This window comes from Triticum urartu, chromosome 7A (assembly GCF_056163025.1).
Source record: "Triticum urartu cultivar PI428250 chromosome 7A, HENAU_Tu73, whole genome shotgun sequence".
In the NCBI taxonomy this organism is placed as follows: Eukaryota; Viridiplantae; Streptophyta; class Magnoliopsida; order Poales; family Poaceae; genus Triticum; species Triticum urartu.
Genome location: NC_141879.1, coordinates 138108871 through 138136740, shown reverse-complemented (window position 1 = coordinate 138136740; position 27870 = coordinate 138108871). Strand labels below are relative to the sequence as shown.

Genomic DNA, 27870 nt, shown 5'->3' with positions numbered 1-27870 from the left:
CTAGCAGAACACAACCCAGCGATGCCCCCGACGACAGCATTAGCGCCATACAATCCTAAGCGATTCCCCTCTTCGGTGGTCCAATAGCCTTAAGCACCGGAGAAGAAGCGCACCCTGAGCCTCTGAACATAGGATTTTCCATTGCCCGATCGTTGCCCCCAACAGGTCCAAAACACACCATATACTTCGCCATCTTCACCCCTAGAAAACAAAGTCATTTCGGAAACGCCATAAGCTCCACAAGGCAGCAGCAGTAACAATGTTTAAAGCTTCAAAATATTTTCTCCTCTTCCAGAAGGAAGCCAGCAGAACAAAGGAATCAGGTGCAATAACATTAAAGCTATCAGCTACCAAATCCCAAACATGTCTAGCAACAATGCAATCAAAGAATAAATGTTGGATAGTTTCAGGCTCACTGCAGAAGACACAAGACATGCCATCTACATTCCTGCGCTTGGCAAGATTATCTCTAGTTAAGCTCTTATTATAGTAGATCAACTAGAGGAAAACATGGATGTTGGGTGGGACTCTGATATTCCAGATATCATCTTTAATTACAGATGATATCCCTCCAAAGTTAATTACCTTATAAAAGTATTCGACAGAGTACTTGCTGGAAGAATCCAGCATCCAGACAGGCTAGTCTGGGGAACCAGATAGACACACTGGCTCAACAACCTTGATGAGCTCCTTCCATCTAACTAAAGTACTTTCCACAACACATCTCCTAAAAGTTAAGCGTAATTCGCCACTCACCCAGACCTGTGCAAGGGTAGAATCTTGCTGTTGACAAATAGTATACAGGCCCCAAAATGCAGTTTTAAGAGAACAATCTCCAATCCAGATGTCATGCCAGAAGGCAATGCTTTTACCATCCCCAGGGATCCATCTATAGAAGTTTTTAGAGGCTGCAAGAGCCCATGATAAACTTTTCATAAATGGAGATCCCAGGGTCACCCTAGTGTTAAAGAGATTAGGGATATTAGTCTTATACTTGTAGGTCAGCATTTTCTTCCAATCACTATCCCTGTCATCATAGAATCTTTTTCCCCATAAGGACAAAAAGTCCATGTTGAACTCTCTAAGGTTGGGAATGAAGGAAATATTAACTAGAGACAATAATAAAGTTGTTATTTATTTCCTTATATCATGATAAATGTTTATTATTCATGCTAGAATTGTATTAACTGGAAACTTAGTACATGTGTGAATACATACAAACAGAGTGTCACTAGTATGCCTCTACTTGACTAGCTCGTTGAATCAATGATGGTTATGTTTCCTAACCATAGACATGAGTTGTCATTTGATTAACGGGATCACATCATTAGAGAATGATGTGATTGACTTGACCCATCCGTTAGCTTAGCACGATGATCGTTTAGTTTACTGCTATTGTTTTCTTCATGACTTATACATGTTCCTATGACTATGAGATTATGCAACTCCCCATTACCGGAGGAACACTTTGTGTGCTACCAAACGTCACAACATAACTGGGTGATTATAAAGGTGCTCTATAGGTGTCTCCGATGGTACTTGTTGAGTTGGCATAGATCGAGATTAGGATTTGTCACTCCGATTGTCGGAGAGGTATCTCTGAGCCCTCTCGGTAATGCACATCACTATAAGCCTTGAAAGCAATGTGACTAATGAGTTAGTTGTGGAATGATGCATTACGGAATGAGTAAAGAGACTTGCCGGTAACGAGATTGAACTAGGTATTGAGATATCGACGATCGAATCTCGGGCAAGTAACATACCGATGACAAAGGGAACAACGTATGTTGTTATGCGGTTTGACCGATAAAGATTTTCGTAGAATATGTAGGAACCAATATGAGCATCCAGGTTCCGCTATTGGTTATTGGCCGGAGACGTGTCTCGGTCATGTCTACATAGTTCTCGAACCCGTAGGGTCCGCATGCTTAACGTTCAGTGATGATCGGTATTATGAGTTTATGTGTTTGATGTACCGATGGTAGTTCGGAGTCCCGGATGAGATGGGGCTAATGACGAGGAGTCTCGAAATGGTCGAGACGTAAAGATCGATATATTGGACAACTATATTCGGACATCGGAAACGTTCCGAGTTATTCGGGTATTTTTCGGAGTACCGGAGAGTTACGTGAATTCGCCAGGGAGTATATGTGCCTTATTGGGCTTTAGGGGAAAGAGAGAGAGGAGGCTGCGCACGCCCCAAGGCTTAGTTCGAATTGGACTAGAGGGAGGGGTTGCGCCCCTCCTTCCTTCTCTTCTCTTTTCCCTTTCCTTCTCTCCTACTCCTACTACATGGAAGGGGGGATCCTACTCCCGGTGGGAGTAGGACTCCCCAGGGCGCACCATAGAGAGGGCCGTCCCTCCCCCTCCTCCACTCCTTTATATACGGGGGAGGGGGCACCCCATGGACACACAAGTTGATAAGTTTATATTTTAGCCGTGTGCGGTGCCCCCCTCCACCATAATCCACCTCGGTCATATCGTAGTGGTGCTTAGGCGAAGCCCTGCGTCGGTAGTTTCATCAACACCGTCATCACACTGTCGTGCTGACGGAACTCTCCCTCGAAGCTCTACTGGGTCGTGAGTTCGTGGGACGTCACCGAGCTGAACGTGTGCAGATCTCGGAGGTGTCGTACGTTTGGTACTAGGATCGGTCGATCCTGAAGACGTACGACTACATCAACCGCGTTGTCATAACGCTTCCGCTTACGGTCTACGAGGGTATGTGGACGACACTCTTCCCTCTTGTTGCTATGCATCACCATGATCTTGCGTGTGCGTAGAAATTTTTTCGAAATTACTGCATTCCCCAACAGTGGCATCCGAGCCAGGTTTATGCATAGATGTTATATGCACGAGTAGAACACAAGTGAGTTGTGGGCGATACAAGTCATATTGCTTACCAGCATGTCATACTTTGGTTCAGCGGTATTGTTGGATGAAGCGGCCCGGACCGACATTACGCGTACGCTTACGCGAGACTGGTTCTACCGACGTGCTTTGCACACAAGTGGCTGGCGGGTGTCAGTTTCTCCAACTTTAATTGAACCAAGTGTGACTACACCCGGTCCTTGTTGAAGGTTAAAACAACACTAACTTGATGAAATATCGTTGTGGTTTTGATGCGTAGGTAAGAACGGTTCTTGCTCAGCCCGTAGCAGTCACGTAAAACTTGCAACAACAAAGTAGAGGACGTCTAACTTGTTTTTGCAGGGCATGTTGTGATGTGATATGGTCAAGACGTGATGAGATATAAATTGTTGTATGAGATGATCATGTTTTGTTGAAGTTATTAGCAACTGGAAGGAGCCTTATGCTTGTCTCTTTATTGCATAAGATGCAAGTGCCATGTAATTGCTTTACTTTATCGCTATGCGATAGCAATAGTTGCAAAAGCAATAGCTGGTGAGATGACCATGTGACGACACATTGATAAAAGATCAAGATGATGGAGATCATGGTGTCATGCCGGTAACAATGGAGATCATGACAGTACTTTGGAGAGATCAAAGGCACAAGATGGTGATGGCCATATCATGTCACATATTTTTGATTGCATGTGATGTTTATCTTTTATACATCTTATTTTGCTTAGTTCGGCGGTAGATTTATAATATGATCTCTCACTAAATTTCAAGGTACAAGTGTTCTCTCTGAGTATGCACCGTTGCCAAAGTTCGTCGTGCCGAGACACCACGTGATGATCGGGTGTGATAAGCTCTACGTCACATACAACGGGTGCAAGCCAGTTTTGCACACGCAGAAATACTCGGGTTAAACTTGACGAGCCTAGCATATGCAGATATGGCCTCAGAACATTGGAGACCGAAAGGTCAAGCATGAATCATATAGTAGATATGATCAACATAATGATGTTCACCATTGAAAACTACTCTATCTCACGTGATGATCGGACATGGTTTAGTTGATTTGAATCACGTGCTCATTTAGATGACTAGAGGGATGTCTATCTAAGTGGGAGTTCTTAAGTAATATGATTAATTGAACTTAAATTTATCATGAACTTAGTCCTGATAGTATTTGCATATCTATGTTGTAGATCAATAGCTCGCACATAGCTTCCCCGTTTATTTTTGATATGTTCCTAGAGAAAAATAAATTGAAAGATGTTAGTAGCAATGATGCGGATTGGATCCGTGATCTGAGGATTATCCTCTCATTGCTGCACAGAATAATTATGTCCTTGATGCACCGCTAGGTGACGGACCTATTGTAGGAGCATATGCAGACGTTATGAACATTTGGCAAAGCTCGGTATGATGACTACTTGATAGTTTAGTGCACCATGCTTTACGGCTTAGAACCGGAACTTCAAAAAATGTTTTCAATGCCACGGAGCATATAAGATGTTCCAAGAGTTGAAATTAGTATTTCAGACTCATGCCCATGTCGAAAGGTATGAGACCTTTGACAAGTACTTTGCCTACAAAATGGAGGAGAATAGCTCAGTGTCACGCCCTCGATGCGGCTATATCTCCCATGTGTCGAAGCACGACTTAGAGGCATAACCGCATTGAAAGCAATGTCGCAAGTGAGGTAATCTTCACACAGCCCATGTAATACATAAGGGAAAAAGATACATAGTTGGCTTACAATCGCCACTTCACACAATTACATGAATAAAGCATTACATCATCCAGATACACACAAGGTCCGACTACGGAACCAAAATAAAAGAAGACTACCCCAAATGCTACACAGATCCCCGATCGTCCCAACTGGGCTCCACTACTGATCAATTAGAAACGGAAACAACATAACGAACACGATCTTCATCGAGCTCCTCCTTAAGCTCGGGTGCGTCACCTGCACGGTATCATCGGCACCTGCAAACTGGTTTTGGAAGTATCTGTGAGTCACGGGGACTCAACAATCTCACACCCTCGCGATCAAGACTATTTAAGCTTATGGGAAGGGTAAAAGGTATGAGGTGGAGCTGCAGCAAGCGACTAGCATATTTGGTGGCTAACATACGCAAATGAGAGCGAGAAGAGAAGGCAAAGCACGGTCGAACAACTATGATCAAGAAGTGATCCTAGAACAACCTACGTCAAGCATTACTCCAACACCGTGTTCACTTCTCGGACTCCGCCGGAAAGAGACCATCACGACTACACACGCGGTTGATGCATTTTACTTAAGTTAAGCTTCAGGTTATCTACAACCGGACATTAACAAATTCCCATCTGCCCATAACCGCGGGCACGGCTTTCAAAAGTTCATAACCCTGCAGGGGTGTCCCAACTTAGCCCATCACAAGCTCTCACGGTCAACGAAGGATATTCCTTCTCCCAAGACAATCCGATCAGACTCGGCATCCCGGTTACAAGACATCCTCGACAATGGTAAAACAAGTCCAGCAAGACCACCCGCTGTGCCGACAAATCCCGATAGGAGCTGCACATATCTCGTTCTCAGGGCACACCGGATAAGCTAAGTGTACGGGAGCCAATGTAACCCAAGTTGCCAAGGGACGGCCCCGCACGGTGCTTTGGGTTGGACCAACACTTAGACAAGCACTGGCCCGGGGATTTAAAAATAAAGATGACCCTCGGGATGCGCGACTCCCAAGGGAAAAAGGCTAGATGGCGAATGGTAAAACCAAGGTTGGACCTTGCTGGAGGAGTTTTATTCAAAGTGAACTGTCAAGGGGTTCCCATTATAACCCAACCACGTAAGGAACGCAAAATCCGGGAACATAACACCGATATGACAGAAACTAGGGCGACAAGAGTGGAACAAAACACCAGGCATAAGGCCGAGCCTTCCACCCTTTACCAAGTATATAGATGCATTAATTAAATAAGAGATATTGTGATATCCCAAAAAAATATCCATGTTCCAACAAGGAACAAACTCCAATCTTCACCTGCAACTAGCAACGCTATAAGAGGGGCTGAGCGAAGCGGTAACATAGCCAAACAACGGTTTGCTAGGACAAGGTGGGTTAGAGGCTTGGCTTAACAATATGGGAGGCATGATAAGCAAGTGATAGGTATCGCAGCATAGGCATAGCAAAAGAGCGAACAACTAGCAAGCAAAGATAGAAGTGATTTCGAGGGTATGGTCATCTTGCCTGAAATTCCGCAAGGAAGAAGAACAAGTCTATGAAGAAGTCAAACGGACGTAGTCGAACGAATCCTCACAAATGCGATGTTACCGGATTACCGATAAGAAGTACACCATAAAGAAAGCAAACAACATAGTGAACAATCATCACATAGGCATGACACGATGCGCAAACAAGTATGATGCATGCCCGGTTTGATGAGGCATGGCATGGCAAAGTGCACAAACAACCCTACAAATTAAGTGGAGCTCAATATGCAACGAGTTGCATATTGACAAAACACCACATTCAAGTTATTTAGTTTGATCTCATTTATGTACCCAACAAAATTAAATGTTGTTAACCATGGCAAGAGGGTGAAGCAAAGTAAAGCTACCTATCTGGTCAAGTTTAAATGAGGCCGGAAGCAACGAACAACAATTCCGGTAAATCCCCCTATGCATATATTAGGCTTGGTACTGTTCTGCCCTAAACCATATTTTAAAGTTGTTAAACATGCAAAGTGATGCCACCATGTTAAACTAGACATTTTCCCACCCCATTTACATATAAAGTTTATTAAATTTGGAGCTACGGTTATTTAGTTATGAATTAAACCATTTTAGCATGCTATTTATGCAAAATTAAATAAACAACATTTTAGACATTTTTAACATGCATGAAAGTGGCATATTACTAAACTACACAAAATTCTAAACATTTTTCATATTAAGTTTGTTTTAATCCGATGCACGGTTGAAAAGTTATTATATGCATGAAGAACAAGGGTTTTTCTGTAAAACAGTCGTCTCTGGAATAAATAGACAAATCGCCAGTCAATAAAAAAACACTACGGGCCAAAACTGGGGCGGACTGGGCCTCACATTGGGCCTTGAGGCCGGTCGGCTAGGAGAGGAAGGCTGGAAGGGGGCGCTGGGCCTGCTTGCTGGTGGGCCACGGTGCTGGGCCTCGCGCGGGCGTTCTAGACGAACCAAGCCAGAAACAGGAGCGGGTCAACGAAGCAGGAGCGATGCGCTCGTCTCGTTCGTGAAGCAGGGGACGGTGCTGCGGCTCCAGAGAAGCAGGACGCCGGCGGACGGCGGGGAAGGGGCAGATCCGGCAGGTGGGGCGACGGAGCAGAGGAGATCCGGTCCAGACCGGGGCCGGGGCATGAACTTGACGGGCAGCTTGACGAACTGAAGGAGGCAGCGCCCCTGGTTCCTACAGGTGACAGACGCGGCGGGAGCGAGTGAGGAGGTTCATGGCGATGCGGAGAAGAAGTGGTGCGCGCGAGCGGAGTCAACGCTCGTTGCAGAGCTATGGCGTGTTACCAGCGAGCGGGACGAGACGCGATGGAGGGCGCTGGCATGCTCGCAAGGCGGCGACGGAGCAAGGCGTCAAGAGCTCCTGGTAGTACTCGTCTTGAACGACGGGCTGACGAGGCAGCCGGGAACGGCGGCGACTTGCGGGCACGGAGGCAGTGGAGGCACACAGGGGAGCCCCTGGCGCCCATGGCGGCGTCCTCCTGGACGGCTGGATCGAGGGGGCTTGGGCGCACTGGTCTGAAGGGCGGCTCAGCTGCGGCTGATCTGAGGAGGAAGCAGGCTGGGCGCTTGGTGGTTGGATGGATCTGACTGGTGGTGTGCGGTGGTTGATAGGGCACGGAAGGCGAGGAAAAATCAGGAGCGGCTGGCTGGTGGATGGATGCATCGGGAGGATGTTGGGATTCGTAGTAATTTTAAAAAATTTCCTACGTACACGCAAGATCATGTGATGCATAGCAACGAGGGGGAGAGTGTTGTCTACGTACCCAACGCAGACCGACTGCGGAAGCGATGACACGACGTAGAGGAAGTAGTCGTACGTCTTCACGATCCAACCGATCAAGCACCGAATCTACGGCACCTCCGAGTTCGAGCACACGTTCATCTCGATGACGATCCCCGGACTCTGATCCAGCAAAGTGTCGGGGAAGAGTTCCGTCAGCACAACGGCGTGGTGACGATCTTAATGTACTACAGCAGCAGGGCTTCGCCTAAACTCCGCTACAGTATTATCGAGGTATATGGTGGTAGGGGGCACCGCACACGGCTAAGGAATAGATCACGTGGATCAACTTGTGTGTCTAGAGGTGTCCCCTGCATCCGTATATAAAGGAGTAGAGGGGGGAGGCTGGCCGGCCAAGGAGGGAGGCGCAGGAGGAGTCCTACTCCTTCCGAGAGTAGGACTCCCCCCCCCCCCAATCCTATTCCAAGTAGGATTCCCAAGGGGGGAAAGAGGAGAAGGGTGGCCGGCCACCTCTCCTAGTCCTAATAGGACTAGGGGAGGGGGGAGGTGCGCAGCCCCCTTGGGCTGCCCTTTTCTCCTTTCCACTAAGGCCCATGAAGGCCCATATGGCTCCCGGGTGGTTCCGGTAACCTCCCGGTAACCCGGTAAAATCCAGATTTCACCCGGAACACTTCCGATGTCCAAACATAGGCTTCCAATATATCAATCTTTACGTCTCGACCATTTCGAGACTCCTCGTCATGTCCGTGATCACATCCGGGACTCTGAACAACCTTCGGTACATCAAAATGCATAAACTCATAATGTAACTGTCATCGTAACCTTAAGCGTGCGGACCCTACGGGTTCGAGAACAATGTAGACATGACCGAGACACGTCTCTGGTCAATAACCAATAGCGGGACCTGGATGCCCATATTGGCTCCTACATATTCTACGAAGATCTTTATCGGTCAGACCGCATAACAACATACGTTGTTCCCTTTGTCATCGGTATGTTACTTGCCCGAGATTCGATCGTCGGTATCCAATACCTAGTTCAATCTCGTTTCCGGCAAGTCTCTTTACTCGTTCCGTAATACATCATCTCACAACTAACATATTAGTTGTAATGCTTGCAAGGCTTATGTGATGTGCATTACCGAGAGGGCCCAGAGATACCTCTCCGACAATCGGAGTGACAAATCCTAATCTCGAAATACGCCAACCCAACATCTACCTTTGGAGACACCTGTAATGCTCCTTTATAATCACCCAGTTACGTTGTGACGTTTGGTAGCACCCAAAGTGTTCCTCCGGCAAACGGGAGTTGCATAATCTCATAGTTATAGGAACATGTATAAGTCATGAAGAAAGCAATAGCAACATACTAAACGATCGTGTGCTAAGCTAATGGAATGGGTCATGTCAATCAGATCATTCAACTAATGATGTGACCTCGTTAATCAAATAACAACTCATTGTTCATGGTTAGGAAACATAACCATCTTTGATTAACGAGCTACTCAAGTAGAGGCATACTAGTGACACTTTGTTTGTCTATGTATTCACACATGTATTATGTTTCCGGTTAATACAATTCTAGCATGAATAATAAACATTTATCATGATTATAAGGAAATAAATAATAACTTTATTATTGCCTCTAGGGCATATTTCCTTCAGTCTCCCACTTGCACTAGAGTCAATAATCTAGATTACACCGTAATGATTCTAACACCCATGGAGCTTTGGTGCTGATCATGTTTTGCTCGTGGAAGAGGCTTAGTCAACAGGTCTGCAACATTCAGATCCGTATGTATCTTGCAAATCTCTATGTCTCCCACCTGGACTAGATCCCGGATGGAGTTGAAGCGTCTCTTGATGTGTTTGGTCTTTTTGTGAAATCTGGATTCCTTTGCCAAGGCAATTGCACCAGTATTGTCACAAAAGATTTTCATTGGACCCGATGCATTAGGTATGACACCTAGATCGGATATGAACTCCTTCATCCAGACTCCTTCGTTCGCTGCTTCCGAAGCAGCTATGTACTCCGCTTCACATGTAGATCCCGCTACGACGCTTTGTTTAGAACTGCACCAACTTACAGCTCCACCGTTTAATGTAAACACGTATCCGGTTTGCGATTTAGAATCGTCCGGATCAGTGTCAAAGCTTGCATCAACGTAACCTTTTACGGTGAGCTTTTTGTCACCTCCATATACGAGAAACATATCCTTAGTCCTTTTCAGGTATTTTAGGATGTTCTTGACCGCTGTCCAGTGATCCATTCCTGGATTACTTTGGTACCTCCCTGCTAAACTTATAGCAAGGCACACATCAGGTCTGGTACACAGCATTGCATACATGATAGATCCTATGGCTGATGCATAGGGAACATCTTTCATATTCTCTCTACCTTCTGCAGTGGTCGGGCATTGAGTCTTACTCAATTTCACACCTTGTAACACAGGCAAGAACCCTTTCTTTGCTTGATCCATTTTGAACTTCTTCAAAATTTTGTCAAGGTATGTGCTTTGTGAAAGTCCAATTAAGCGTCTTGATCTATCTCTATAGATCTTAATGCCTAATATGTAAGCAGCTTCACCGAGATCTTTCATTGAAAAACTTTTATTCAAGTATCCCTTTATGCTATCCAGAAATTCTATATCATTTCCAATTAGCAATATGTCATCCACATATAATATCAGAAATGCTACAGAGCTCCCACTCACTTTCTTGTAAATACAGGCTTCTCCAAAAGTCTGTATAAAACCAAATGCTTTGATCACACTATCAAAACGTTTATTCCAACTCCGAGAGGCTTGCACCAGTCCATAAATGGATCGCTGGAGCTTGCACACTTTGTTAGCTCCCTTTGGATCGACAAAACCTTCCGGTTGCATCATATACAACTCTTCTTCCAGAAATCCATTCAGGAATGCAGTTTTGACATCCATCTGCCATAATCATAAAATGCGGCAATCGCTAACATGATTCGGACGGACTTAAGCATCGCTACGGGTGAGAAGGTCTCATCGTAGTCAATCCCTTGAACTCGTCGAAAACCTTTCGCGACAAGTCGAGCTTTGTAGACAGTAACATTACCATCAGCGTCAGTCTTCTTCTTGAAGATCCATTTATTCTCAATTGCTTGCCGATCATCGGGCAAGTCAACCAAAGTCCATACTTTGTTCTCATACATGGATCCCATCTCAGATTTCATGGCTTCAAGCCACTTTGCGGAATCTGGGCTCACCATTGCTTCTTCATAGTTCGTAGGTTCATCATGATCTAGTAGCATGACTTCCAGAACTGGATTACCGTACCACTCTGGTGCGGATCTTACTCTGGTTGATCTACGAGGTTCAGTAGTATCTTGTTCTGAAGTTTCATGATCATTATCATTAACTTCCTCATTTATTGGTGTAGGTGTCGCAGAAACAATTTTCTGTGATGTACTACTTTCCAACAAGGGAGCAGGTATAGTTACCTCGTCAAGTTCTACTTTCCTCCCACTCACTTCTTTCGAGAGAAACTCCTTCTCAAGAAAGTTTCCGAATTTAGCAACAAAAGTCTTGCCTTCGGATCTGTGATAGAAGGTGTATCCAATAGTTTCCTTTGGATATCCTATGAAGACACATTTCTCCGATTTGGGTTCGAGCTTATCAGGTTGAAGCTTTTTCACATAAGCATCGCAGCCCCAAACTTTAAGAAACGACAACTTTGGTTTCTTGCCAAACCACAGTTCATAAGGCGTCGTCTCAACGGATTTTGATGGTGCCCTATTTAACGTGAATGCGGCCGTCTCTAGAGCATAACCCCAAAATGATAGCGGTAAATCAGTAAGAGACATCATAGATCGCACCATATCTAGTAAAGTACGATTACGACGTTTGGACACACCATTACGTTGTGGTGTTCCGGGTGGCGTGAGTTGCGAAACTATTCCACATTTTTTTCAAATGTACACCAAACACGTAACTCAAATATTCTCCTCCACGATCAGATCGTAGAAACTTTATTTTCTTGTTACGATGATTTTCAACTTCACTCTGAAATTCTTTGAACTTTTCAAATGTTTCAGACTTATGTTTCATTAAGTAGATATACCCATATCTGCTTAAATCATCTGTGAAGGTGAGAAAATAACGATATCCGCCACGAGCCTCAATATTCATCAGACCACATACATCGGTATGTATGATTTCCAACAAATCTGTTGCTCTCTCCATAGTACCGGAGAACGGTGTTTTAGTCATCTTGCCCATGAGGCACGGTTCGCAAGTACCAAGTGATTCATAATCAAGTGGTTCCAAAAGTCCATCAGTATGGAGTTTCTTCATGCGCTTTATACCGATATGACCTAAACGACAGTGCCACAAATAAGTTGCACTTTCATTATCAACTCTGCATCTTTTGGCTTCAACATTATGAATATGTGTATTACTACTATCGAGATTCAATAAGAATAGACCACTCTTCAAGGGTGCATGACCATAAAAGATATTACTCATATAAATAGAACAACCATTATTCTCTGATTTAAATGAATAACCGTCTCGCATTAAACAAGATCCAGATATAATGTTCATGCTCAACGCGGGCACCAAATAACAATTATTTAGGTCTAATATTAATCCCGAAGGTAGATGTAGAGGTAGCGTGCCGACCGCGATCACATCGACTTTGGAACCGTTTCCCACGCGCATCGTCACCTCGTCCTTAGCCAATCTTCGCTTAATCCGTAGCCCCTGTTTCGAGTTGCAAATATTAGCAACAGAACCAGTATCAAATACCCAGGTGCTACTGCGAGCATTAGTAAGGTACACATCAATAACTTGTATATCATATATACCTTTGTTCACTTTGCCATCCTTCTTATCCGCCAAATACTTGGGGCAGTTCCGCTTCCAGTGACCAGTCTGCTTGCAGTAGAAGCACTCAGTTTCAGGCTTAGGTCCAGACTTGGGTTTCTTCTCTTGAGCAGCAACTGGCTTGACGTTCTTCTTGAAGTTCCCCTTCTTTTTTCCGTTGCCCTTTTTCTTGAAACTAGTGGTCTTGTTGACCATCAACACTTGATGCTCTTTCTTGATTTCTACCTCCGCAGCTTTCAGCATCGCGAAGAGCTCGGGAATAGTCTTGTTCATCCCTTGCATATTATAGTTCATCACGAAGCTCTTGTAGCTTGGTGGCAGTGATTGGAGAATTCTGTCAATGACGCAATCATCTGGAAGATTAACTCCCAATTGAATCAAGTGATTATTATACCCAGACATTTTGAGTATATGCTCACTGACAGAACTGTTCTCCTCCATCTTGCAGCTATAGAATTTATTGGAGACTTCATATCTCTCAATGCGGGCATTTGCTTGAAATATTAACTTCAACTCCTGGAACATCTCATATGCTCCATGACGTTCAAAACGTCGTTGAAGTCCCGATTCTAAGCCGTAAAGCATGGCACACTGAACTATCGAGTAGTCATCAGCTTTGCTCTGCCAGACGTTCATAACATCTGGCGTTGCTCCAGCAGCAGGCCTGGCACCCAGCGGTGCTTCCAGGACGTAATTCTTCTGTGCAGCAATGAGGATAATCCTCAAGTTATGGACCCAGTCCGTGTAATTGCTGCCATCATCTTTCAACTTTGCTTTCTCAAGGAACGTATTAAAATTCAACGGAACAATAGCACGAGCCATCTATCTACAATCAACATAAACAAGCAAGATACTATCAGGTACTAAGTTCATGATAAATTTAAGTTCAATTAATCATATTACTTAAGAACTCCCACTTAGATAGACATCCCTCCAATCCTCTAAGTGATCACGTGATCCAAATCAACTAAACCATGTCCGATCATCACGTGAGATGGAGTAGTTTCATCGGTGAACATCATTATGTTGATCATATCTACTATATGATTCACGCTCGACCTTTCGGTCTCCGTGTTCCGAGGCCATATCTGTATATGCTTGGCTCGTCAAGTATAACCTGAGTATTCCGCGTGCGCAACTGTTTTGCACCCATTGTATTTGAACGTAGAGCCTATCACACCCGATCATCACGTGGTGTCTCAGCACGAAGAACTTTCGCAACGGTGCATACTCAGGGAGAACACTTCTTGATAATTTAGTGAGAGATCATCTTATAATGCTACCGTCAATCAAAGCAAGATAAGATGCATAAAAGATAAACATCACATGCAATCAATATAAGTGATATGATATGGCCATCATCATCTTGTGCCTGTGATCTCCATCTCCGAAGCACCGTTGTGATCACCATCGTCACCGGCGCGACACCTTGATCTCCATCGTAGCATCGTTATCGTCTCGCCAATCTTATGCTTCCACGACTATCACTACCGTTTAGTAATAAAGTAAAACATTACATCGCGATTGCATTGCATACAATAAAGCGACAACCATATGGCTCCTGCCAGTTGCCGATAACTCGGTTACAAAACATGATCATCTCATACAATAAAATTCAGCATCATGCCTTGACCATATCACATCACAACATGCCCTGCAAAAACAAGTTAGACGTCCTCTACTTTGTTGTTGCAAGTTTTACGTGGCTGCTACGGGCTTAAGTAAGAACCAATCTCACCTACGCATCAAAACCACAACGATAGTTTGTCAAATAGACTCCGTTTTAACCTTCGCAAGGACCGGGCGTAGCCACACGCGGTTCAACTAAAGTTGGAGAGACAGTCGCCCGCAAGCCATCTATGTGCGAAGCACGTCGAGGGAACCGGTCTCGCGTAAGCGTACGCGTAAGGTTGGTCCGGGTCGTCTCGTCCAACAATACCGCTGAACCAAAGTATGACATGCTGGTAGGCAGTATGACTTGTATCGTCCACAACTCACTTGTGTTCTACTCGTGCATATAACATCAACATAAATAACCTAGGCTCTGATACCACTGTTGGGATTCGTAGTAATTTCAAAAAAATTCCTACGCACATGCAAGATCATGTGATGCATAGCAACGAGGGGGAGAGTGTTGTCTACGTACCCAACGCAGACCGACTGCGGAAGCGATGACACGACGTAGAGGAAGTAGTCGTGCGTCTTCACGATCCAACCGATCAAGCACCGAATCTACCGCACCTCCGAGTTCGAGCACACGTTCAGCTCGATGACGATCCCCGGACTCCGATCCAGCAAAGTGTCGGGGAAGAGTTCCGTCAGCACAACGGCGTGGTGACGATCTTAATGTACTACAGCAGCAGGGCTTCGCCTAAACTTCGCTACAGTATTATCGAGGTATATGGTGGTAGGGGGCACCGCACACGGCTAAGGAATAGATCACGTGGATCAACTTGTGTGTCTAGAGGTGTCCCCTGCCTCCGTATATAAAGGAGTAGAGGGGGGAGGCTGGCCGGCCAAGGAGGGAGGCGCAGGAGGAGTCCTACTCCTTCCGAGAGTAGGACTCCCCCCCCCCCAATCCTATTCCAAGTAGGATTCCCAAGGGGGGAAAGAGGAGAAGGGTGGCCGGCCACCTCTCCTAGTCCTAATAGGACTAGGGGAGGGGGGAGGTGCGCAGCCCCCTTGGGCTGCCCTTTTCTCCTTTCCACTAAGGCCCATGAAGGCCCATATGGCTCTCGGGTGGTTCCGGTAACCTCCCGGTACTCTGGTAAAATCCCGATTTCACCCGGAACACTTCCGATGTCCAAACATAGGCTTCCAATATATCAATCTTTACGTCTCGACCATTTCGAGACTCCTCGTCATGTCCGTGATCACATCCGGGACTCCGAACAACCTTCGGTACATCAAAATGCATAAACTCATAATGTAACTGTCATCATAACCTTAAGCGTGCGGACCCTACGGGTTCGAGAACAATGTAGACATGACCGAGACACGTCTCTGGTCAATAACCAATAGCGGGACCTAGATGCCCATATTGGCTCCTACATATTCTACGAAGATCTTTATCGGTCAGACCGCATAACAACATACGTTGTTCCCTTTGTCATCGGTATGTTACTTGCCCGAGATTCGATCGTCGGTATCCAATACCTAGTTCAATCTCGTTTCCGGCAAGTCTCTTTACTCGTTCCGTAATACATCATCTCACAACTAACATATTAGTTGTAATGCTTGCAAGGCTTATGTGATGTGCATTACCGAGAGGGCCCAGAGATACCTCTCCGACAATCGGAGTGACAAATCCTGATCTCGAAATACGCCAACCCAACATCTACCTTTGGAGACACCTGTAATGCTCCTTTATAATCACCCAGTTACGTTGTGACGTTTGGTAGCACCCAAAGTGTTCCTCCGGCAAACGGGAGTTGCATAATCTCATAGTCATAGGAACATGTATAAGTCATGAAGAAAGCAATAGCAACATACTAAACGATCGTGTGCTAAGCTAATGGAATGGGTCATGTCAATCAGATCATTCAACTAATGATGTGACCTCGTTAATCAAATAACAACTCATTGTTCATGGTTAGGAAACATAACCATCTTTGATTAACGAGCTACTCAAGTAGAGGCATACTAGTGACACTTTGTTTGTCTATGTATTCACACATGTATTATGTTTCCGGTTAATACAATTCTAGCATGAATAATAAACATTTATCATGATTATAAGGAAATAAATAATAACTTTATTATTGCCTCTAGGGCATATTTCCTTCAGAGGATCCCAAGGTGGGAGAGGAGTGGCGGCGGGGAGAAGGATTGGATGGGACAGCCCTCCTAGGATCTAGGGTTGGACTAGTTATATATAGTGGGTAGGTTAGGCTAGGGGCTATCTCGTCTCTTCGATCGTAATCGGATGAATGGGAAAAATATATTAGGAAGTCCAATAAACAAAACGGAGACGTTTTGTAGATGTTTGGGGATGATCCGGACACAACGGTGGCGACAGTCCGGGTCGGGTTCGGGACAACTTTCAGACGCGCACGAGGGGGGCTGCGGGCTGACGAGAGAGGTTAGGTTGGACCTGGCGGTAGGTAGTGGGCTGTGTAGACGGTCTCGAGCTGAGAGAAGAGAAGAGAGGGAGACCCGACGACTATTTCCGGAGACCGAAAACGCCCGACGTTTGACCGGCTATATTGTCGCTATAGTTAATCGTTGGGGCGTCAAACGAACTCCGAATGCAATGAAACTTGACAGGCGGTCTACCTACACTATAATAAGACCACACGCCAACTTTCATCCCATTCCGAGAACATTTTACGGCCACTTATAAAATAATATTTCAGACATGCCGCGGGCGGGTGCAAGTGTGTCTGGGCTCAGAACGGACAACAGAAGGAACTAGGGGAACCCGGACGAATGCAGGTTTTGAAAACATGATGATGCAATGCACATGATGACATGGCAAGATGCAACACGCAAGCAAATGACATGGCAACAACAGCGAATAACAGGAAGACACCTGACACATCGGTCTCGGAGCGTTACACTCAGCTAGTGAGCATGTGCTCAGAATGTCTGAGTGCTACAATCACTTGAATCAAGTGGGAGTTAATCTTCCAGATAAGATAGTGATTGACAGAATTCTCTAGTCACTATCACCAAGTTACTAGAACTTCGTGATGAACTATAATATGCAAGGGATAACGAGAACGATTCCCAAGCTCTTCGTGATACAGAAATTGACGAAGGTAGAAATCAAGAAAAACATCAAGTGTTGATGGTTGACAAGACCACTAGTTTCAAGAAAAGGGCAAAGGAAAGAAGGGGAACTTCAAGAAGAATGGCAAGCAAGTTGCTGCTCAAGTGAAGAAGCCCAAGTCTAGACCTAAGCCTGAGACTAAGTGCTTCTACTGCAAAGGGACTGGTCACTGGAAGCAAAACTGCCCCAAGTATTTGATGGATAAGAAGGATGGCAAAGTGAACTCAAAACGGGAGTTGCAGAATGAACAGAGACTAGTCAAGGGTGAAGTGACGATGTGTGTTGGAAGTGGTTCCAAAATTGATATGATCATCATCACACACTTCCTATACTTTCAAGATTAGTGTTGAACCTAAAATAAATGTTATTTGGTGTTTGCGTTAAGCATGAATATGATTGGATCATGTTTATTGCAATAGGTTATTCATTTAAGTCAAAGAATAATTGTTGTTCTATTTACATGAATAAAACCTTCTATGGTCATACACTCAATATAAATGGTTTATTGAATCTCGATCGTAGTGATACACACATTCATAATATTGAAGCCAAAAGATGCAATGTTAATAATGATAGTGCAACTTATTTGTGGCATTATCGTTTAGGTCATATTGGTGTAAAGCGCATGAAGAAACTACATGCTGATAGGTTTTTGGAATCACTTGATTATGAAGCACTTGATGCTTGTGAACCATGCCTCATGGGTAAGATGACTAAGACTCCGTTCTCCGGAACAATGGAGCGAGCAACTGACTTATTGGAAATAATACATACTGATGTATGTGGTTCGATGAGTGTTGAGGCTCGCGGCGGGTATCATTATTTTCTGACCTTCACAAATGATTTGAGCAGATATGGGTATATCTACTTGATGAAACATAAGTCTGAAACATTTGAAAAGTTCAAAGAATTTCAGAGTGAAGTGGAAAATCATCATAACAAGAAAATAAAGTTTCTTCAATCTGATCATGGAGGAGAATATTTAAGTTACGAGTTTGGTCTTAATTTGAAACAATGCGGAATAGTTTCACAACTCACGCCACCTGGAACACCACAACGTAATGGTGTGTCCGAATGTCATAACCGTACTTTATTAGATATAGTGCGATCTATGATGTCTCTTACCGATTTATCACTATCATGTTGGGGTTATGCATTAGAGACAGTTGCATTCACGTTAAATAGGGCACCATCTAAATCTGTTGAGACGACACCATATGAACTGTGGTTTGGCTAGAAACCTAAGCTGTCGTTTCTTAAAGTTTGAGGCTGCGATGCTTATGTGAAAAAGTTTCAACCTGATAAGCTCGAACCCAAATAGGAGAAATGTCTCTTCATAGAATACCCAAAGGAAACTGTTGGGTACACCTTCTATCACAGATCCAAAGGCAACATCTTTGTTGCTAAAAGTGGATCCTTTCTAGAGAAGGAGTTTCTCTCGAAAGAACTGAGTGGGAGGAAAGTAGAACTTGACGAGGTAATTGTACCTTCTCCCTTATTGGAAAGTAGTTCATCACTGAAATCAGTTCCAGTGATTCCTACACCAGTAAGTGAGGAAGCTAATGATGATGATCATGAAACTTCTGATCAAGTTACTACCGAACCTTGTAGGTCAACCAGAGTAAGATCCACACTAGAGTGGTACGGTAATCCTGTTCCGGAATTCATGTTACTTGACCATGACGAGGCTACGAACTATGAGGAAGCGATGATGAGGCCAGATTCCGCAAAATGGCTTGAAGCCATGAAATCTGAGATGGGATCCATGTATGAGAACAAAGTGTGGACTTTGATTGACTTGTCCGATGATCGGCGAGTCATTGAGAATAAATGGATCTTCAAGAGGAAGACGGACGCTAATTGTAGTGTTACTATCAACAAAGCTCGAATTGTCGCAAAATGTTTTCGACAAGTTCAAGGTGTTGACTACGATGAGAGTTTCTCACTCGTATCGATGCTTAAAAGTCTGTCCGAGTCATGTTAGCAGTTGCCGCATTTTATGAAATCTGCCAAATGGATGTCAAAACTATATTCCTTAATGGATTTCTTAAAAAATAATTGTATATGATACAACAAGAAAGTTTTGTCAATCCTAAAGGTGCTAACAAAGTGTGCAAGCTCCATCGATCCATCTATGGACTGGTGCAAGCATCTCGGAGTTGGAATATATGCTTTGATAAAGTGATCAAAGCATATGGTTTTATACACACTTGCGGTGAAGTCTGTATTTACAAGAAAGTGAGTGGGAGCACTACATCATTTCTGATAAGTATATATGAATGACATATTGTTGATCAAAAATAATGTAGAATTTTCTGGAAAGCATAAAGGAGTGTTTGAAAATAAATTTTCAAAGAAAAACCTTGATGAAGCTGCTTACACATTGAGCATCAAGATCTATAGAGATAGATCAAGACGCTTGATAAGTTTTTTCAATGAGTACATACCTTGACAAGATTTTGAAGTAGTTCAAAATGGAACAGCCAAAGAAGGAGTTCTTGCCTATGTTGCAAGGTGTGAAGTTGAGTAAAGACTCAAAATCCGACCACAACAGAAAATAGAAAGAGAATGAAAAGTCATTCCCTATGCCTCTGTCATAGGTTCTGTAAACTATGATGTTTACCAGTCCTATTGTATACCTTAGCATGATTTTGGCAAGGGAGTACAATAGTGATCTAGGAGTAGATCACCGGACAACGGTCAAAATTATCCTTAAAGGACTAAGGAAATATTTCTCAGTTATGGAGGTGATAAAAGAGTTCGTCGTAAAGAGTTACGTCGATGCAAGCTTTTTACATCGATCTAGATGACTCTAAGTCTCGATATGAATACATATTGAAAGTGGGAGCAATTAGTTAGAGTAGCTCCGTGCAGAGCATTGTAGACATAGAAATTTGTGAAATACAAACGGATCTGAATGTTGCAGACCCGTAGACCAAACTTCTCTCACAAGCAAAACATGATCACTCTTTGGGTGTTAATCACATGGCGATGTGAAACTAGATTATTGACTCTAGTAAACCCTTTGGGTATTAGTCACATGGAGATGTGAACTAATCACATAAAGATGTGAACTAGATTATTGACTCTAGTGCAAGTGGGAGACTGAAGGAAATATACCCTAGAGGCAATAATAAAGTTATTATTTATTTCCTTATATCATGATAAATGTTTATTATTCATGCTAGAATTGTATTAACCGGAAACTTAGTACATGTGTGAATACATACAAACAGAGTGTCACTAGTATGACTCTACTTGACTAGCTCGTTGAATCAATGATGGTTATGTTTCCTAACCATAGACATGAGTTGTCATTTGATTAATGGGATCACATCATTAGAGAATGATGTGATTGACTTGACCCATCCGTTAGCTTAGCACGATGATCGTTTAGTTTACTGCTATTGTTTTCTTCATGACTTATACATGTTCCTATGACTATGAGATTATGCAATTCCCGATTACCAGAGGAACACTTTGTGTGCTACCAAACGTCACAACATAACTGGATGATTATAAAGGTGCTTCACAGGTGTCTCCGATGGTACTTGTTAAGTTGTCATAGATCAAGATTAGGATTTGTCACTCCGATTGTCGGAGAGGTATCTCTGAACCCTCTTGGTAATGCACATCACTATAGACCTTGCAAGCAATGTGACTAATGAGTTAGTTGCGGAATGATGCATTACGGAACGAGTAAAGAGACTTGCCGGTAACGAGATTGAACTACGTATTGAGATACCGACGATCGAATCTCGGGCAAGTAACATACCGATGACAAAGTGAACAACGTATGTTGTTATGCGGTTTGACCGATAAAAATCTTCGTAGAATGTGTAGAAACCAATATAAGCATCCAGGTTCCGCTATTGGTTATTGACCGGAAACGTGTCTCGGTCATGTCGACATAGTTCTCGAACCCGTAGGATCCGCACGCTTAACGTTCGGTGACGATTGGTATTATGGGTTCATGTGTTTGATGTACCGAAGGTAGTTCATAGTCTTGGATAAGATCAGCGACATGAAGAGGAGTCTCGAAATGGTCGAGACGTAAAGATCGATATATTGGATGGCTATATTCGGACATCGAAAAGGTTCCGAGTGATTCGGGTATTTTTCGAAATACCGAAGAGTTACAGGAATTCGCCGAGAAGTATATGAGCCTTATTGGACCTTAGGGGAAAGAAAGAGAGGAGGCTGCGCGTCCCCAAGGCTTAGTCGGAAGGCGCGTATGCGCCGGTTGGCCAACTGGCGCCTGCAGGCGCTTCAGATTGGGCCGGCCCGTTACGCTCTTTTTTCCTGGTTTTCAAACGCAAAAAGTCTGAGGCGATGGGGAGTCGAACAAGCCGACCTCTTCCTCGCAAGCGCACGGCTGTAGCCACCAGGGCATCCGAAAGGATTGCAACTTTTTTTCTTTCTTTGCTTTTTAGTCGTTCTTCAGTTCGGTTTCTTTTTTTATTCTTTTTCTTTATTCTTTTTTATCATTTTTCTTTGTTTTCTTCAGTGCACGCTTTTTTTAATTCGTGAACCTGTTTTTCAAATTCGATGAACTTTTTTCAAATTTGTAAACAAATTTTCAAGTTTGTGAACCTTTTTTCAAATGTGATGAATTTTTTTCAAAAACGAGATGAACTCTTTTCAAAATTGATGATTTTTTTTCAAATCTGATGAACTTTTTTTCAAACTTGTGAACATTTTTTCAAGTTTGTGATCCTTTTTTCAAATGCGATGAACTCTTTTCAAAATTGATGAACTTTTTCCAAATTTGATGAACTTTTTTAAAAATCTATGAACTTTTTTCATTGATGAACTTATTTTCAAATTGAATGAACTTTTGTTCAAGCTATAAAGTAAAACGTACAATATTTAATAAATTTGAAAATCCAAGATATAAAGAAAACTGTACTATTCTGTGCAATAAATAGCGCGGCTCTTATGGTTGTTATAGGGTTCGCGTTTGATCTCGGTCGCTAGTCATCCAATGGTGTAGTGGTTGGCTTAAAAATCTTGCTATGTAGCGTCATGAGTTCGAGTCGTCGTTCTACTAGATTTTTTTCGTTCTTTTTTTGCGAGCCTGTTTACTGCTCGCTCCGTCTGTGGGTTGGCCCACTTGGCGTTGCCAGTAGGAGCCGGTTTGCTTCCGCGGCGCCGGACCTTCCTTCTCTTCTCTTTTTCCTTTCCTTCTTCCTACCCCTACTACATGGAAGGGAGGAATCCTACTCCCGGTTGGAGTAGGACTCCGCAGGGCACGCCATAGAGAGGTCGGCCCTCCCCCTCCTCCACTCCTTTATACATGGGGAAGGGGGGCGCCTCATGAACACACAAGTTGATCAGTTGATTTTTTAACCGTGTGTGGTGCCCCCCTCCACCATAATCCACCTCAGTCATATCGTAGCGGTTCTTAGGCGAAGCCCTGCGTCGGTAGTTTCATCAACACCGTCATCACGCCGTCGTGCTGAAGGAACTCTCCCTCGGAGCTCTACTGGATCGTGAGTTCGTGGGACGTCACCGAGCTGAACGTGTGCAGATCTCGGAGGTGCCGTACGTTCGGTACTAGGATCGGTCGATCATGAAGACGTATGACTACTTCAACCGTTTTGTCATAACGCTTCCGTTTACGGTCTACGAGGATACGTGGATGACACTCTTCCCTCTCGTTGCTATTCATCACCATGTCCCAAAACTCTTTCCTTCTCAAGATCAAACCCCAGTTAGCAAGATGATATTTATTGTTATCCCCCACACTCCCCAGAAGAAGTGAGACATCTGTGAGGTGATCATATCAATAGCCCATTTGAGGAATTTTATAATAGACATTAGATAAGCAGGAATACTGACAATGTAAGTAGTAAGCAGTATCAGTTTCCCCCTATATGAGAGAAATCTCCTTAATCACCTAGCTTTGTTCTTGATAATTGTATCAATAATGGGTTGGAGGTCTTCCCTTCTAAGTTTTTTAAAGTGAAGGGGGGCACCTGAATATTTAAAGGGGAAATCCCCAAGCTGGCAGTAGAAAACCTGGGCAAAATCATTAGATAATTGCTCAGAGATATTAATAGCATGAAGATCACTTTTATGGAAATTAATCTTCAAACCAAATAGATTTTCAAAGCAAGAGAGAATCCACTTTAAGTTCTTGGCATGCTCCAGTGAGTTATCCAAGAATAAAATGGTATCATCAGCATACTGTACGCTGACCACCCCACCTGGGAAGGCATGAGGTAGCAGTCCACAGATTAAACCACTATTGGCAGCCTTACGAAGCATTTTAGAGAAAACATCAGCTATCAGATTGAACAAAAGGGGTGAGTGAGGGTCGCCCTATTTCAAGCCTTTCCCCCCATAGAACTGGGGACCATTAGAGTCATTAATTCTAACCTGAAATGTCCCTTGGTGAATAGTAGACATAACCCACTCCACCCATTTACTACCAAAGCCTCTAGAAAGAATCATTTCCTTCAAAAAGTCCCAACTAACTCTATCATATGCTTTCTCATAGTCAAGTTTAAGAATCAAACCAGCAGACCCAGACCTATGAATTTCATGAATGATCTCATGAGCCATAACCACACTCTCCAAAATAAATCCGCCCTTTTTGGTTGGAGGAGATAAGCTTGTCACATAAGGGGGAGACCCTAGTAGTCATAGCTTTAGAAAAAATTTAACAACACAGTTGCTAAGACTGATAGGCCTAAAATTCTTCATATCTCTAGCCATAGGGATTTTAGGAATAAGAGTAATAATGACATGATTCAACTTATGTATATCAAGGTTACCATTCTCAAAGTCTCTAACCATCCATATAAAATCTTTTTTGATCAATTCCCAAAAAGTTTGATAAAATAAAAAGGATAGGCCATCCGGGCCAGGGGCACCACTAGCATACGAGCTCATCACAGCTTGTTTGATTTCCTCTTCAGAAAAAGGTCTCTCTAGTTGCTCTCTCTCATCATTACTAACCAATTCATCCTCAGACCAAAAGTCAGCATCGAAATGGATGTCAGGTTTGGGTTCAAAAGCAAACAAATCTTTATAAAAAGAGGTAGCAACCTCGAGCATCTCCTTGGTCGAAGTGACCACACCATTAGGATTGTTTAGTTTAGAAAGATGATTCTTCCTATGTCTGTGGTTAGCCAGGGCTTGGAAATAAGCATTATTCCTATCCCCCTCTAAAATTTTCCTGTCCCCAGATCTCTGCCATAGAGCAGTCTCCTCTTTCTTCCACACTTCATCCAATTCTTTTTTAATCTCCTTCATTCTGTCATAGTCAGACATAGATAATTGTTGAGTTTCAGACATGACATCGAGAGTCTCAAACTCCAGAAGGAGTGCCCTCTTCTTTTTCTTCAAAACTGCCTCTCTATTAATACTCCACCCTTTAGTTTTCTTTCTAAGAACTCTAGTCTTAAGCATCCAGTTATCAGCTGAGGATTTGGATGAGGACATGAAATTCCAGGCTTCTATGACCATTTGATGAAATCCTGGTTGGGAGAGCCACCATTTCTCAAACCTAAAAGGTTTGGGGTCGGATGGGGCTCTAACACCAATGCCCAGGATCAGAGGAGTATGATCACTCCCCACCCTGGGAAGGGCTGACAAGGTGAAAAAAGGAAAATGGGTGTCCCAATTCACAGAAATGAATACTCTATCTAACACAGCAAACACAAGGGAAATTTGGTTGTTAGACCAGGTAAACACCCTGTTAGAGACAGAAATCTCCATCAAGGCCCATCTGTTGATCCAATCATTAAACAGAAATGCAGTCTGTTGATTTACTAAACCCCTACTTTTCTCTTTTTCATTCATAATCAGATTGAAATCTCCACAAATCATGATAGGATAAGAAGCATTTGATAGAGTATCATGCAGTTCAGCTACGAAATCCATCCTAAATTCAGGGTAAGAAGATCCATACACTAACACCATCTGCCAGACAAAGCCATCAGATTTATTTTTAACATTAGCAATAATAGAGAATCTTTTGTTAATAAAACCAACTACCTCAAAAAATAATTTTCTTAAAACCCACAAGGATCCCCCAGCAGTATTTTTAGCTGGCAAGAAATGCCACACAAAATTATCAAATCTATCAATAGCCTTGAGGAAACCCTCAGAAATATTCTCTTTCTTTGTTTCTTGAAAACCAATAAAATCAGGATCAGACTTAGCAATAGTATCACATAGGCACTGTATCTTCCCATGTTGCCCTAGACCTCTAATATTCCAAATAAGCCCTATCATAATTAATTAATTTTGAAAGGATGGGATAAGCCACAAGGCTTAGCTTTAGTTAGAACAACAGGTGTTCCCCTAGTAGCATCAGCAGTGCCAACTGGCTCCAAGGGGAGGGCACCCCCAAGTGTACTAACTAATTCATTAGAATCAATGTCAAGATTAGCAGGAAGCACTATTTCAGGATTATTATTGGCAAACACCAAACATCTCTCTTTCTCCACAGCTATCATATCATCAATGGTGAGATTCTTTTGAATTTCACCCCCCCCAATCACCAAGTTCATTTGATTCATTTGATTAGCAAGGACAGATTTATCCATAGTAGAAAAGGAATTACCTTTGAATGTTTGTGGGATCTCCAAGTTCTTCTTCCTCTTGTATGCAGCAGCTTTCTCCATAATGTTAACATTGCCATGGCCTCTAGTAGCAGGCCTTTGAGCTAGCACAGGGCCCCATCTTGGTTTCTTCTCATGGATGGCCTCATCACTTTGGGTTCGGTTAAGTGATTCCAGCAGGGACCTCTTCCAAGTCTCACTTTGTAGAATTTGGACAGGTTCAAGAGGGAGAACCACCAACTCTTCTTCTTTTGTTTCCTCATTTTCAGAATCAGAAATATCCACTGACCTTAGTAGATCTTCACAATATTCCATACTACCAGCACTCTTCTCAAGAGTTATGTGTGTATCATTCTTCCCAGATGGAGAGGGTTTTTTTGGGTCACCACTCCTTGATCCTCCCTTTCCTCCCCATCAGTATTTTGGTTCTATTCTAGAAGGTTACCAACATAGCCAGACTTAGGTTCATGTCCATCAAAAGATGCACCATCAAGGTCAACAGCAGCCAAAGCATATTTCATAATGAAATCCTCCTGATCAGCATCATGTTCATGTTCCATAGGTGTAACCACCAACCTTTGAACACCATACTTGTTTGAGGACCCATGTTTAGTTGAGAAGTTAGCTTTGTCTAATTCATCAATGGCTAAATCACCCTCACCTGACCCTTCAGAAGCATGTTCTCCCTGAGTTCCATTATCTTTTTCAGCATGTTCTTCCTCAGGTCTCTCATCCTCCTCATTATCATCTTCATCCTCATCTACATCAATGACAGAGTCAACACCACCTGTTTGTTCAAAGCCCTCAACAGTGAAACCAAGCAGGAACAACTTTTTTCTTCATCTCAATCAGTCTCTCAAAAGGAATCTTAGTAGGATCTCTGCAGGCTATTTTGATTCTGACATTCTCAAAGAAAGTTCTGAACATTCCATTCCAATTCACATCTATAAGCACCCCAAATAGTGAAGCAATTTGGGAAAACACTTTCCAAGTACACCACTTTGGGGGAATCCCCTCAATCAGTACCCAGGCTTCAATCAACTCTCCAAAAGGTTCACATCCACCCTTCCATTCAGTTAATGTTACATTCACATCCTGTGGCAGGGAGAATCTAGGTAGTTCAATGAGGTCTTCCACTTTCTTCCAAGGGGGGAATCTGACCAAAAAGGTCTTGCTGGAGAGCCCTCTGATTTGCCAAGGCCAGTGTTTAGTCTTACAGAAAGTAGCAGACAGTAGTTCCATCAGTTTAGCACAATCAACTTCTCCTTTTAAGATATTTACCACCGCATAATTCTGGAAGTTTAACCATTTTGACTCATTAGCAACGGGAACATCCACATGGTAGAAACCAAGGCCTTGAGCTCCACTACCAAAAAAGGCAGCAATAGGTTGAATCTTAGACCATGTTGCGCAATTGTTCAGATTGTGGTTCTACTGACAGATAAAATAGGCTTTTGGCTTCACGCAATTCCCAACATAATGTCCAGGTCCACCACAGTTAAAGCAAATCATATCCTTATACCTAGGATCAAGTACTTGTTCCACTTCAACCTCTACAGATTGGGATGATTGTACCTGAGCAGAGGCAGCAGTCGAGGTTGTGGATCTGGTGGGCTTGGGGGCAGGGGCTTGTTCCTTTGCTGCAGGCGCAGTTGGCTTCCGTCCAGCGAACGAAGCGGGTTTCTGACCCGCCCCCTTGGACTGACCAGCAGCAAGATTGCTGCTCCCTCCTGCACGGCGATCGGCCATCTTCAACCCCCGCTTCACAGCCTCCGCAAAGGAGATTAAACCAGGCCCAATCCCCTCACGAGCT

General features: G+C 43.5%; 1 pseudogene; it reads right to left on the bottom strand.

The window, feature by feature from the left end:
* Positions 1 to 55: 55 nt before the first annotated feature.
* LOC147958578 (uncharacterized) lies at positions 56 to 27569 on the bottom strand (annotated as a pseudogene).
* Between the last annotated feature and the right edge of the window lie 301 nt (positions 27570 to 27870).